General features: G+C 41.1%; 2 long non-coding RNA genes across 2 annotated transcripts; both read left to right on the forward strand.

Moving 5' to 3' along the window:
• Positions 1-900: 900 nt before the first annotated feature.
• On the forward strand, positions 901-7090 carry LOC139537606 (uncharacterized). The gene is made up of 2 exons (XR_011667569.1): positions 901-3946; positions 4887-7090. It is a non-coding gene; the product is annotated as an uncharacterized lncRNA (long non-coding RNA).
• A 518-nt stretch (positions 7091-7608) lies between these two features.
• Positions 7609-9922, forward strand: LOC139568411 (uncharacterized). Its single transcript, XR_011673598.1, has 2 exons — positions 7609-7838; positions 8002-9922. It is a non-coding gene; the product is annotated as an uncharacterized lncRNA (long non-coding RNA).
• The last annotated feature ends 5255 nt before the right edge of the window (positions 9923-15177 follow it).

Here is a 15177-nt window from a genome sequence, read left to right on the forward strand (position 1 = left end):
CTCTGTGTCCCCTCATGTCCTTGTCAGAGATTGTTTGTATATTCGTGTATTATGTATTGGTGCGCGACGGGTTCTTGTACTCACTTTTATTTCATCTTGTATTTTTGATTATGGAGTTTTGTCAAGTATATTAAACGACTCCATTTATACCAAGTTCGATTCTCCTGCGCCTGACTTCCCTGCCACCTACACACACGACATTACACAAATAATGGCCTCAATGCGTGCGTGGCTGGTAGCCTTATGTCTGCCTCACTGCTCACAGATTGGAATACACAACAGAATGCAATGCAACACAACAAGCCCCTGGGCTTTTTAAAAAGTGTATCTTTATTAAAAATGTTTCTGACCCGCAATGTAATTGTTCTGAACCACAAGCCGACCCACGGGTTGAAATAATGTTTTCATTCCACCCGCCAACTGATTATTTTGTGGCTCACCTGTAGTGAACCGTGGGTATCTGACCTGATGCAAGACTCTACATACCGGTAAGCAAGAGAATGGCTCATCTTTACTGTGTCTTAGTCTGTAAAAGCAATCTACAGTTTATCTTCCCCCTAAAATAAGTTTTGTGGGTTACATACGTTTCTCAAACTCAGGATGCACCCAAGTTGATCACAAGGAGTGCCATTTGCAGAGCACATTTAGCAGGAGGGTGCTTTGAGAACCTGCTGCAAAAAAACTATTGCGTATGTCAAGCTTCTCATACTGAAGCCCGATGCATTCCCAACACGTGAGTGGCCACTGACAGTCCCAACAACAAGCGTGAATCACAATGTATGTAGCTAACATAGAATAGTAGAGATTATTAGCTAGCTAGCTAATACACTTGTCAATAAACTAACGTTATATTTCCGACATGAACCTCCATACCCTTGCTTTCACTGAGCTAGTTAGTGTAATAAATACCATTTAAAATAACACAAGCATATTGCTATTACATTGTTATAACTAACTTCTTTCTAAGCAGGGTTTCTCACACACCCAGAGACAGATGGCTGACACAGAACATTCATAAACACTGATAAGAAAAGGGTGCAGACACACACACATACCCAAGGACGGAGGGCTGACTACGCACACACAAAATCTCCTGTTTAGCTGAACATTTGATAACAAAGAACTTTTGCTATAAGACTCAGAAGGATGACGCCCAGCTCATCAGGACCAATCTGAGAAGACAACAACCTGTCCAGAACCAACCAGAGGACAAGAACTTCCAGACTCAACCTACTTTCTATCTTTGTATAAAATGTCTATGCACTCTGTTATCTGGGCTTTTTCTGGAGGTTCTCTATGAGCCGAAGGAACGAGACCGTATACGCTTGTACCAGATATCTTTACTCTTAAATAAAGCTGTCGCTTGTCATACAATTTACCACCTTGTCCGAATCGATCCTTGACCGGCTCGCCCTTCTCCATATCCAATTATCAACAGAAACATGGTAAGCAGAGGATGGTTATCTAGATACCCGGTCCAGAGTGGTTGATGTGGATGTGAGGGGGCGAGTTGGTGAAAGGACGGTTCACGGAGGACAGGTGAAATCTTTTGGGGGGGAGGACAGCAGTTCTGCTCAGCTCGAGAAACTGATCTCCTGGTCGACCATAAATAAGGTAAGCAAGACCTGTTAAATCAAACTTTGCATATTGTCGTATAGTTCTTCCAAATTTTGATCAGTGGTACCGAGTCTGGGTAAGAATTCTTGTTTAAATTTATGAGCATAGATGACATGTGAACGACAGTGAAGTGAACATATGTGGGAATAATTTGTAAGTCTTAAGCGCTATTATATAGTCCGGCTTGTGACCGGTGAGGAATAGGCTTAATTTGTGTTAAAAGCGCTATTATATAGTCCGGCTTGTGACCGGTGAGGAATAGGCTTAATGTGATAAAAAGATCTATTCGTATAGTCCGGCTTGTGACCGGTGAGGAATATAGTAAGCACTATTCAATAGTCCGGCTATTCAGTCGGTGAAGGGTAGGCTTAAAATTGGGATAGGCACTATTCAATAGTCCGGCTATTCAGCCGGTGAAGGATAGGCTTGTTCCATCCCCATTCATATAGTCCGGCTGTGACCAGTGACGAGTGGGGTAAAGTTTGTCAAGACCTATTAGTATGGTCCGGCTTGTGTCCGGTGAGGAGTAGGCTAGACTTATTCAATAGTCCAGGCGATTGTCCGGTGAAGAATAGTCTATTTGTGTTTGTAGGCGCCAGGTTGAAAAATGTTCAATGTTTAAGTGTAATGTTTCCAATGTCTAAAGTCTAAGTGTTCAACGTCTAAAGGGTAATGTTCATAGTGGGAAAAATGTAAATGTTTAATGTATACATGTAAAAAAAAAAATTGGATTCTGGATTTTATCCAGTGACGGGCTAAGTACAGTCGGATAGTCAAACATATACACTGATATACACACACACATTACCAAAACTATTCTGTACTAAATTCCACTGCATTAAAATAAAATATGACGACCCCAAATACTCCAAAGCTAAAATTTAACGATTTTCTAGATCAGAAGATACAAGACAAGTAAGGGGGAAAAGAACAAGACTGGAAGAGTGGCACCCCAGTTCTTTTGGTATGTCTAGATATGGCATGGAACACGAATGTAGGTGTAACCTTTTGACCTATTTTCATTGCATTTTCATGTGGTTTGATCACCCACAGGGAAATGTAGTGAGGATAATGAAATCGTGGTCATTTGGAATACTAATTTTGAGATAATAGAGTTTATAACTCTTGACCATAATTGCAATTAACCACAGAGGAGTCAGGTTTCTGGTTTTAAACATTGGCTATGACGGTTTTGAATGGGCTGTTATTGAATTGGTTTGAACAGGAGATATTTTAAGCCTATAGGGCATGGAAATAAAAGTGATAGAGAGCTTATTAGTAAAGAAAGGAATTTATATGGTTAGCATTTGTTTTGGCCATAAGAAGATAGAGATAGGTTTATTAAGGTTATGTAAGGACTTTAGAGATTGACACTATAAGACATGTTGTTAATTTTAAATCCATGATTTTAGATAAAGTCAAAACAGTGAGACACTTAGTTAATGTTTGGGACCAAGCTACAGACAGATAAGGGAAAGGGCAGACAGAGTGGCCCTCCCCGCACTGCTGAGACCTTGAAGGTTTGAGAGCAGAGAAGGGAGTTTTGGAAGGGGGCGCCAGGACAGAGATAACAGAATGGGTAGATAACAGTTACTGAATGGAGACAAAAGGGAGAATTGGACATGTGGAAAATGAAAGGGGCGCTCCTACATAATAATGTAGAACATAAGAATATTTTACTAAGTCATTATTTAGAATAGGTAAGGTTGATACCTGGCCAGAGCCAGGTATCAAACGGGGGAGGGGTACATTGTGGTCTAGGATAGGATGGGGCCTATTGGATAATAAACTAATTTAAAATTTAAAATTACTAGCTAACAAATGGGTATAGAAGTTAAATATATAATCAGATAAAACAAATGAGAAACTGTTTGTTAACCAAACCTGTATGTCCAAGATTTTATGCATTACAGATGAATTAAAGGAGAAGGTGATTCACTCGACCTGGGGGCATATCGCACTTGGAGGGTGAGACACACTGACACTGCCGAATGATCACAGAGTTAAGGAGAAGAACTGTTGCTAATAAAGCTCAGGGGTCAACTCCTTAATGAAGAATTCCCTGACCCCGACCTTTCCTCACTGTGTACGTTCATAGAAGTGAAAGTGTTGCTTGATCTCTAGCTGATGATGTGTTCTCTGGGAGAGGATGGGGCTTTACAGGACTGTTTGTGGTCCTGAGCTGTCTGTTTAGGATACGATGGGGATGTTACCATCACAGTACTGCCAGAACCACCACCAGTTTCGACGGACCAGGGTTCAGCCGGCCTCCTCCACCACTTCAAGACCAAGTCCCACACCACCACCTAAGCTCTCCAATCTGGTACAGGTAATAAATGTAAAAGACATCTCAGATAGTGAACAATTGGGGACTGAAACTGGTTATGAGGAAAGGGAGAATATGTGGTTGGCCTACAAAACAATAAATAGAAAGGACTGTGTCGTATGTGGACATGCCAGACCTATTCTGGCTGCTCACCCATTTGCCCTAAGTAATGGGGAAGGTTGGATGTGCATATTGGAAAGTTTAAGCCAAATTCAACCCTGTGTAAAACTCTGAGTCTTGTGTTCCCAGAAGTCCCTCCCCAGAAGACACCATGGGGGGTTAAGGCATATGGGGGATATTACAGCTGTAACACTGGTACAGGTAGGGGTATAGACTATGGGAGGCTCCCTACTGCTACCTGCATCACTAATGCCACTATTAACTGGAGGTGTTGCTGATGTATGGTGGATGTGTGGACCTGCCAGGCGATTGACCCCATTTTGAAAGGAAATTGTCGTTGCACAGGTGCTTTGGCCAGTCTGATACCACCATTGCCTATTATTGAGGTTATAGCTAACCAACTTCTGGGAGTTGCACATGACACAGAGACTCGGTACCAACCCAGGAGACGGCAGAACCGTGACGCTCCTTGGTCCGAGGGTACAGATAACATGCACACCAACCTGTTGGGGTCCCAATAGGGGTCCCCCCACGAATTCCAGGCATTAAACAGAAATGATGGTCTGTGGCATCTGATGCCCACCATTGGCCCAGCTATTGGTGATACTAAACAAAATGCCTGGATCAATTATCTTTAATATAATCAACAATGATTTGTCAACTACACCCACACTGCACTTAGGGGGATGGCTGAACAATTAGATGCCACCTCTCGAACTGCTAGACAGAATAGACTAGCACTAGACATGATACTGGCCAACCAGGGAGGTGTATGTAAAATGATTGGAGAACAGTGTTGCACGTTTGTCCCTAACAATACTAGTCCGGATGGGAGCATTTCAAAAAGCTCTGAGTGGGTTGGCAAGGTTATCGGTGGAGATGGAGGGTCTTGCAGGTGTGGAGGAGAGTGGACTGTTCCCCTGGCTGGGTGGTTGGTTTGGTAAGTACACTACAATTTTTTTAGTCATTTTGCCAGTAATGATGGTTACTGGCACTACAATGATGGTTGCTGGATTTCTGACTCTAGTTGTTGTTTTTCTTATGCTCATGTGCTGTGCTGCCTGTATCATGCCTTGGTTGAAGAAGTCTGTTACAGATCTGGCAAGGACCTCGGGTATGATGCCGTTGCTTGATGCTCCAGTTGGAGAGGCTGATACGGAATCAAGCTTTCGCAGGAGAGTGGGCCTGACAGAGGAGGACCCTTGGTTTGCTGTAGTTGATGTTGTCGAATGAATAAAAAAATGATGTTTGTCCTCCCTGTTGTGAAGGTTTGAAGTTCCCGGGTGGCGACGAGCCCACCTGGTACAGGTTGTATAGAGGGATGAACCTGAGGGTTTAACATTTTCTCGTTTTTTGGTTACTAATGTGTGGTTGGCCACTCCAGGTGTAGTTATTGGAGTGGTCTCCTTTTTGGTCCTTGCTCATTTACGACTCAACTTACATTGATGCTATTGGTGTCCCTAGGGGGTGCCAGATGAATATAAACTGGTGGACCAAGTGGCAGCTGGGCTTGAATCTTCTGTTTGTTGGTGGTGCACAGTTAATAAAAATGTGGACCGAATCAATTACATTCATTTTAATGTTCAGAAACTAGGCAATTGGACTCAACAAGGCTTTGAGGCGGTACATGGCCAATTGGAGGCTACCAGCTTGATGGCCTTCCAAAACCGCATTGCAGTAGACATGCTACTCTCTGAGAAGGGAGGTGTATGCTCTATGTTTGGTGAACAGTGTTGCACCTTTATACCTAACAACACTGCCACTGATGGTAGTCTGACCATTGCCTTAGAAGGCTTGAGGACTCTTAATGGTAAGATGAAATCCCATTCTGGTGTAGACACCTCCATGTGGGATTCCTGGATGGATGCTTTTGGGAAATATAAAACCCTGGTGTCCTCAATTTTGGTTTCTATCTCAGTGTTTGCAGCCATTTTGGTTTTGTGTGGTTGCTGTTGCATACCATGCATTCGTTCACTCACCACTAGGGTCATATCTAAAGCCATTGACCCAACAAGCCCTTCCCAGATGTTTCCTCTTTTAGGGGATGAAGGCCCTCCATCTTTTGAGGACAACAACATGCCTGCTGCTTTTACCTTCTTCTAGTTTATGTCACGTCTCTTAGGAGACGTGAAGAGAGGGCATATGAAACTTTCTCTTCAAGAAAGTTTCTGCATATAATACTCCTGCTTGATCCCAAGTTTATGTCACGTCTCTTTGGAGACGTGAAGAGAGGGAATCAAAACTTTCTCTCTGAGAAAGTTTCCCTGGTTGTTTACTTTTGCTTTTCTTACTTTTACTATGTTTATGTCACGTCTCTTAGGAGACGTGAAGAGAGGGAATCAAAACTTTCTCTCTGAGAAAGTTTCCCTGGTTGTTTACTTTTGCTTTTCTTACTTTTACCTAGTTTATGTCACGTCTCTTTGGAGACGTGAAGAGAGGGAATCAAAACTTTCTCTCTGAGAAAGTTTCCCTGGTTGTTTACTTTTGCTTTTCTTACTTTTACCTAGTTTATGTCACGTCTCTTTGGAGACGTGAAGAGAGGGATTTGTAATAAATACCATTTAAAATAACACAAGCATATTGCTATTACATTGTTATAACTAACTTCTTTCTAAGCAGGGTTTCTCACACACCCAGAGACAGATGGCTGACACAGAACATTCATAAACACTGATAAGAAAAGGGTGCAGACACACACACATACCCAAGGACGGAGGGCTGACTACGCACACACAAAATCTCCTGTTTAGCTGAACATTTGATAACAAAGAACTTTTGCTATAAGACTCAGAAGGATGACGCCCAGCTCATCAGGACCAATCTGAGAAGACAACAACCTGTCCAGAACCAACCAGAGGACAAGAACTTCCAGACTCAACCTACTTTCTATCTTTGTATAAAATGTCTATGCACTCTGTTATCTGGGCTTTTTCTGGAGGTTCTCTATGAGCCGAAGGAACGAGACCGTATACGCTTGTACCAGATATCTTTACTCTTAAATAAAGCTGTCGCTTGTCATACAATTTACCACCTTGTCCGAATCGATCCTTGACCGGCTCGCCCTTCTCCATATCCAATTATCAACATTAGCCAATTTAGCTAGCTAACTTTTAGTCAAATCTATGACTCAAAAGAGAAGACGTTTTACAATTGGATTTCTATGCATCTCTTTCGGTGCATAAACAATCTAAATAAGACTGTAAAACGTCTTCTCCTTTGAGTCATAGAAATGGTAATGTTAGCTATATGATATTAGAGATATGTTGTGGTATTTATATGATTTGGAAGGAAAATTGTTTATAAATGTTAGGCAATATGGTGGAAGCAGCATGATGCACGGAAGTACTGTAATTGTCATATTTTATAGTGTTTGATCATCATTCAGATACACAAACATTCCAAAAATAAACAGGGATTTTTTTAATATGCATATTTCCTGTAGACTACACAACATCTCCAGAAAAGACACTATAGAATACTTTAGCATCATAACATAAAATTCACTACCACTTAATCTACAATCTTCCTTTTCACAAACATTACAGGCTAGATAGACTGCTGGATTTCATCTTCAATGCGGTCATCCACGATCTGTATGTGGAGGAGGTGTGTGTGTGAGTTCGCCATTCCAGAACCCATGTGTGCCCAGTACGAGAGACCTGACAAGGAGGAAGCCATCGCTGGATTTGTGTCCTCCTTCAGCAATCTAGGGTGAAAGTGAAGACTCTGGGCTCTATAGGTTCTTGCACCATAGTCACTGGAAGAGATGACGTATGTACGTTTCCAATGCCCTGACTAATTGTTCCATCTTTAAATGTCTGTTTATGACCAAGATTATTAATTAAGAGGTGATGCACACATATACACACAAATACACACACACATACACATAAACCTCACACTAAACAAACCTCTCTCTCTTCTCTGTGTCTCTGTAGAGCGTGTTTGTGTTGGTGGCTACCTCTCCTCAGCCTCTGGTATACACTCTGGTCAACATACCGTGCAGCCTTCTCCTGCTATATAAGCTGCCAGTATGTCAGTGGTCAGTTCTGGTCTACTCAAGGTGGTGGCTCTCCCATAGACACCAATGCGATAGCAGTTGGGTCTGGTCTACTTAGCTCATTTGACCTCCATTGAAACAGAAAACATTTGTATGTGTCACTTCCTTTTCCATCTCTGCTAGTAACACCAGAAGAGAACAACTGAGCCAATGCTAAAGTATCAGCAACAGCCAAGGGGGCACGGGGAGATACGTTTCCCCCCAAAACATTCATACACCTAGCCTGGGTACCAGTCTTTAGCTAACATTCCACTACTTGTACTCTGTGTCATGTTTCAATCATGTTTTGCAATGACACAGAGTTCAAGGAGTGGAATGTTGGCTAAACAGACACCATATACAAATCAACTGTATATTTGTGTATATATGTCATAACCCAGCCATCACCATGTCTTGAGACCTCTTAAGACATGTCTTAGACACCAATGAGACATCCGTCTTAAGACATTTTATAATTTATTGTTTTCATGTTTTATTAGTTATTAATATTACTTATTCACTCTAGAACTCTCATGCACATTCATAGCACAAATTGTACTGCACACCAAATCAAAGTAAGCAAGATTTATTGACCAAATAACAATTTTAGAATGATGCAACAAAATAACTTGTGGTAAAGGCGGTATAGAGCTCCAAACAACGCCCATCTTTGAGTCTTTACAGCCAGATAGTAATCGCTTGTTTGGGGATCTCAGAGCTGCTCCTCCTTAATCTTTTCGGAAATAAAATGCCATTAGGTATCCTATCAGAAAATAACAATATCACATTTACCATGCTATTTTCTTGTACTTATAAATAGCTCACCTGAAGCAGAAAGCCCTATCGTCCGTGAGGGCTAAATGTTTGACACCAGGTAAGACCCCAGCTTTATTGTATGTCCAGTCTGAAAATAGAACGAGCCTATATGATTCAAAGACAGCTGATTAGAGAAAGTGACCTTTCTGTGATTGCATGTAGAATCACAGACATTACATTAAACACACTTTACTGCATATTTACTTTCAATTATTGCAGTATAATTAAATAAATAAATAAACAGCATGTCTGACAGCCTTAATGTCACATTATTTTGCATGTCTTTAAAACATGGCATTAGTGTCTTGAGACATGTCTTGAAGACACACATAAAATGTCTCAAGACTCCACCAATACACATTTCTGAATGTTCTACTGCATCATGGAAAACACTAGATCCAAAAATAGCTCTGTTTGTTCGGTTAAGGACAACAACAAAAATAACTTACATATTTATTTACGTACTGTATGTGCACAATCATACCCAGCCATCACCTTTGTCTTGAGAAAATAACTTGAGGCATATTATTTCTAAACAAATATTAATCAAGTAGGTGGGGATGTCGCGGAACTTGTTGCACCTTCTGGTAACCTGTGGGGAAAAGTATACATTTAATAGGCCACTCAGTTTATAATGACATCTATTTCACATGAAATCAATAATAGTGTATAATATTGCATACAAACGCACATTAGGGACTTCCATACAGCAAAGGTTTTCTGCAGCAGTGCCGGTGGGCTAGTTTGGCAGTGCCAGCGACCACTGCAGAGTTTTCTGAGCAAAAAAAAAACGTTTTTCTTTTTTTTTTTTTTTCATTGTTGGACATAAAAGACTGTAAAAACACCAGGAAATCAGCTCCAAGTGATTTTAATTTAAGAAATCTGTTCCCAAGTATTCCCACGCATAATAGAGAGACGGGTGATCGTATATGAATGTAAGCAAGGTTTGAAATGATCTGTTTTGGCTTCTTGTGGTCAATTTGCAGTCTACAAATGATTTGTACTTATGTTTCAGCCTCTCGACCATCCGCTCAAGAACAAATCGGTTACATGTGGTCTGTGGTTGTGAGGCCGGTTGGACGTACTTCCAAATTCTCTAAAACGACGTTGGAGGCGGCTTATGGTAGAGAAATTAACATTTAACTCTCTGGCAACAGCTCTGGTGGACATTCCTGCTGTCGGCATGCCAAATGCACGCTCACCCAAAACTTGAGACATTTGTCGCATTTTGTTGTGTGACAAAACTGCACATTTTAGAGTAGCCTTTTATTGTCCCCAGCACATGGTGGACCTGTGTAATGATCAAGCTGTTTGATCAGCTGCTTGATATGCCACATCTGGCAGGTGGATGGATTATCTTGGCAAATGAGAAATACGCTTTTCGTGCGTATGTAACATTTCTGGGATATTTTATTTGAGCTCATGAAACATGGGACCAACACTTGACATGTTTGGTTCATATTTTTGTTCAATATAGATAGCTATACTATTGACATTGCAAACATAATTTTTAAGCAGTTAGGGAAATACTATTGACATTACTTGAAACAATGCGACAGCTGTCAATAGCAAGCCTATCAAAATGAATTAGAATAGATGCACCTTATTCTCGTAAACTTCTTAAAGCACTGGTTTATACCGCATTTATCCCATGTAGCAACAGCTATATCAGAGAGTATCTTTAGCTATACAGAGAGTTACAATATCCTATCAGTTACCACGTGATGAATACAAAACAAACCACATACAGTATCTGTCTGAGTTATACAGTTATGAGGATACAGTATCTGTTATATAACTGATTTATCTGTTTGCTCTTGTCAACTATAATGGAACTCTGCAAGTTAGTTGTCGTTTTGTTTTCAAAACTTTCTCACTGTCTTTTGGAGTGTATGTCTGCCCGAGTGCCCGTGTTTCATAGCGAGTCATGCTGGGTCTTCCACGGAATGGGTGCCTTTTGCGTCCCGTTTATATTTTAATTTAAGTACAAATTGTGAACCAATATTGAATTTTAAAAGCCTGTTTCACCATCATTGTAAAACCCTAGTTATTGATAGTCATTTCTGAAGATTATTATTTATTTCAATATGATTAGTGATTCATTAATGTCTGTCACTCATTTTAAGGTCAACCCTGTTATGTGAACTGAATTCTCATTTTAATATGGTGAAACTATTCCTTTTTAAATCTTTTTTTCAAAAGAAATTATTGAATATCTAACTCAATAGTCAAATCATAGTGTAAAAACAGGTGAACTGGTTCGACTCTTTTTGGTAATTTTCTGGTGTTTTCTGGTAGAAGAAGAAGCAGGTCGAGCATAAGACTTCAACCCTATTACCCATAGATCGACAGGCTAGAAATGTTAACAATTGCATTTTTTTGTGAAGCTTGCATTTAATTGCCAATCACTGTTGCACACAACAATTATATATATATATTTTTTTTTAATGCTTACTTATGAGCCCTTTCCCAAAAACGCAGTTTAAAAGTAAGAACATTTACCAAAAAAAAATGAAATTGTAACACCATAAAATAACAATAACGAGGCTATATACAGGCTATATACAAGGTGTACCGGTACCGAGTCAGTGTACTGGGTTACGAGGTAGTTGGGGTAATTGATTGAATGTAGGTAGGGGGTGAAAAGCAGAAAGTCCGGGTAGCCGTTTAATTAACTGATCAGCAGTCTTATGGCTGTTCAGGAGCATTCTGGTACCAGACTTGGCTCTCCAGTACTGCTTGCCATGCGGGAGCAGAGAGAACAGACTGTGACTTGGGTGGCTGGAGTCTTTGACAATTTTTCCGACACCGTCTGGTATAGATAGAGCTTCTGTATGGCAGGGAGCTTGGCCCTAGTGATGTACTGGGCCGTACGTACTACCCTCTGTAGCACCTTACGGTCGGACGCAGAGCAGTTGCCATACCAAGTAGTTATACAGCCAGTCAAGATACTCTCAATGGTGTAGTTGTATAACTTTTTGAGGATCTGAGGGCCCATGACAAATCTTTTCAGCCTCCTGAGGGGGAAGAGGTGATGTGGACACCGAAGAAATATAAGCTAACGACCCGCTCCACTACACCCTTGTCGATGTGAATGGGGGTGTGTTCGGCCATCCGTTTCCTGTAGTCCACGATCAGCTGCTTTGTCTTGCTGACTTTGAGGGAGAGGTTGTTGTCCTGGCTCCACACTGCCAGGTCTCTGACCTTCTCCCAATAGGCTGTCTCATCGTCGTCGGTGATCAGGCCTACCACCGTCGTTTCGTAGGCAAACTTAAAGATGATGTTGGAGTCGTGGGTGAACAGGAGGGAACTATGCACACACCCCCATATCCTTAATTTCGTATAAGGAGCTAAGAGCTTCTCCATAATTGGACAGTTTCTACATGCATCCAATCCAGACCTCAGAAATCTTCCTGACACGATATGAGTCCAGGGAGATATTTTACATTTTAGCAGACGTTCTTATCCATAGTGACTTACAGCAGTGAGTGCATGCATTTTCATACTTTTTTTCATACTGGACCCCTATGTAAATCAAATCCACAACCCTAGCATTGCAAGTGCCATGCTTTACCAATTGAGCCACACAGGATCATCTGGGGTGAGAAATGTTCAGGACACACACCTGATGCGTGTGCACCCGCTTTCATATTTGTTGAATATTCTATCTCTGGAAAAGGTATGACATATCTAAGTCTTGATTGAATCCACATATTTTCAGAAATGTGTCACATGTCTGTAGTCATTACCTGATAATTGATGTATCCTTTTTTATGCATAATTTCAATCGATATCTTTACATGATATGTAATATAAAAATGGGCTAAATCCTACTCAACAATTGTCTGGCGACCAAATTATTCTACCTTTTCAAGCGCATAAAATTGTCCTTCACATGAAGGTGACGTATCTAAGTATACATTTGCACCACATTCAGTAGTAGGCTATACAAGGTATGGAAAGGCAAACATCATTTTATTTAATCCAAGTTTCTATTTCCAAAACACATCTTTGCTATTTCTGCAGCATAGAAAACCCAATCACAACACATTTTTTGTAAAGATGCAACATAGGCCAATCTTTGCGAAATTATTATTTTATTTATTTAACCGAAAATAAAAGTTGCACACCCTCAATACCCCTGCCTGCCCTGTTTGTTATGGATGGATGCAGATTTGGTTGTCAGCAGCGGTTCTTCGCAGTCCAGACCCAACGTTAACTGTCACCTTGAGGCTTGATAGGGGGTACAAAAAAAAACCTGAAGGGAATTTAGTTATTTGTTAGCTAGCGAAGTCTACAAGTTAGCTTATACCCTAACATCAAGCCTATCTAGCTAGCAAGCCCTACTTGCTGCAGGTCAAATTAGCAAACATTCTTGACTCGTTAATAAGATAAATAAAACATCTCAAATTAGCTACTCGCTTTAGAGTCAACTTTTTTGAGGTATTTGCTGAACAGCTTCTCAATTCATTGTTTCTCCATTTGTCAGTTCCACCACACACCATTTACACACTCATTTATGGCGCCCAAATTCAGAAATGACAGTTGGAACTCCACAGCAGAAAATATGTGATCCTAGTTTTAATATTTGTCAAGCTCAAATAAGCATCAGAAATTGACCTTATTTAGCATATCAAGATCCTGATATGGACCTCAGTTAAGAGCATATGCATTGTATGTGCTGAGAAAATACAGTGTATTCTCATCAATCTAAACACAATACCCCATAATGACAAAGCAAAATCCGTTGTTTGACATTTTTGCACATTTCTTAACAAATAACTGAAACATCACATTTACATAAGTATACAGACCATTTACTCAGTACTTTGTTGAGCACCTTTGGCTGTGATTACAGCTTCGAGTCTTCTTGGGTATGAAGCTACAAGCTTGGCACACCTGTGTTTGGGGAGTGTCTCCCATTCTTCTCTGCAGATCTTCTCCAGCTCTGTCAGGTTGGATGGGGAGCGTTGCTGCACAGCTATTTTCAGGTCTCTCCAGATATGTTCAATCAGGTTAAAGTCCGGGCTCTGACTGGGCCACTCAAGGACATTTAGAGACTTGTCCTGAAGACACTCCTGCGTTGTCTTGGCTGTGTGCTTAGGGTCGTTGTCCTGTTGGAAGATGAACCTTCGGCCCAGTCTGAGGTCCTGAGCGCTCTGGAGCAGGTTTTCATCAAGGATCTCTCTGTACTTTGCTCCGTTCACCTTTCCCGCGATCCTGACTAGTCTCCCAGTCCCTGCCGCTGAAAAACATCCCCACAGCATTATGGTACCACCACCATGCTTCACCATAGGAATGGTGCCAGGTTTCCTCCAGACGTGACTCTTGGCATTCAGGCCGAAGAGTTCAATCTTGGTTTCATCAGACCAGAGAATTGAGGAGTGGCTTCCATCTGGCCACTCTACCATAAAGGCCTGATTGGTGGAGTGCTGCAGAGATGGTTGTCCTTCTGGATGGTTCTCCCATCTCCAAAAAGGAACTCTGGAGCTCTGTCAGAGTGACCATCGGGCTCTTGGTCACCTCCCTGACCAAGGCCCTTTTCCACAGATTGCTCAGTTTGGCCGGGCGGCCAGCTCTAGGAAGAGTCTTGGTGGTTCCAAACTACTTCCATTTAAGAATGATGGAGGCCCCTGTTTTCTTGGGGACCTTCAATGCTGCAGTAATGTTTGTTACCCTTCCCCAGACACAATCCTGTCTCAGAGCTCTACGGACAATTACTTCGACCTCATGGCTTGGTTTTTGCTCAAACATGCACTAGACAGGTGTGTGCCTTTTCTGAATCATGTCCAGTCAATTGAATTTACCACAGGTGGACTCCAATCAAGTTGTAGAAACATCTCAAGGATGATCAATGGAAACAGCATGCACCTGAGCTCAATTTTGAGTCGCATATCAAAGGGTCTGAATACTTGTGAAAATAAGGTATTTCAGTATTTTTTAAAAATACTTTCCGAATGCACTGTATACTACAGTACGTAGGCCTACTGTCAGTATTTATCATCATTTAGAGAAAATAAGGTGTTCAAAGGCCTATCTCAGGATATCTAATGAGTCAATATCCATGATTTCCGGAGGGATTGCAAAAAATGATTTTTGCATGAAAGAAAAATACGGATTTCATATTTGTCAAATTTTTGAGCATGTGCAGAAAACGTAGAAATGTATCAGAAATCGTCCTTATTTTCAGCAAATGAAAAAGCATATCAAGATCCGGATATGGACTTCAGCCAAGAGAAGCATATCTGGAATCAAAATA

The sequence above is a fragment of the Salvelinus alpinus genome, chromosome 1, assembly GCF_045679555.1.
Source record: "Salvelinus alpinus chromosome 1, SLU_Salpinus.1, whole genome shotgun sequence".
NCBI classification, from domain to species: Eukaryota; Metazoa; Chordata; class Actinopteri; order Salmoniformes; family Salmonidae; genus Salvelinus; species Salvelinus alpinus.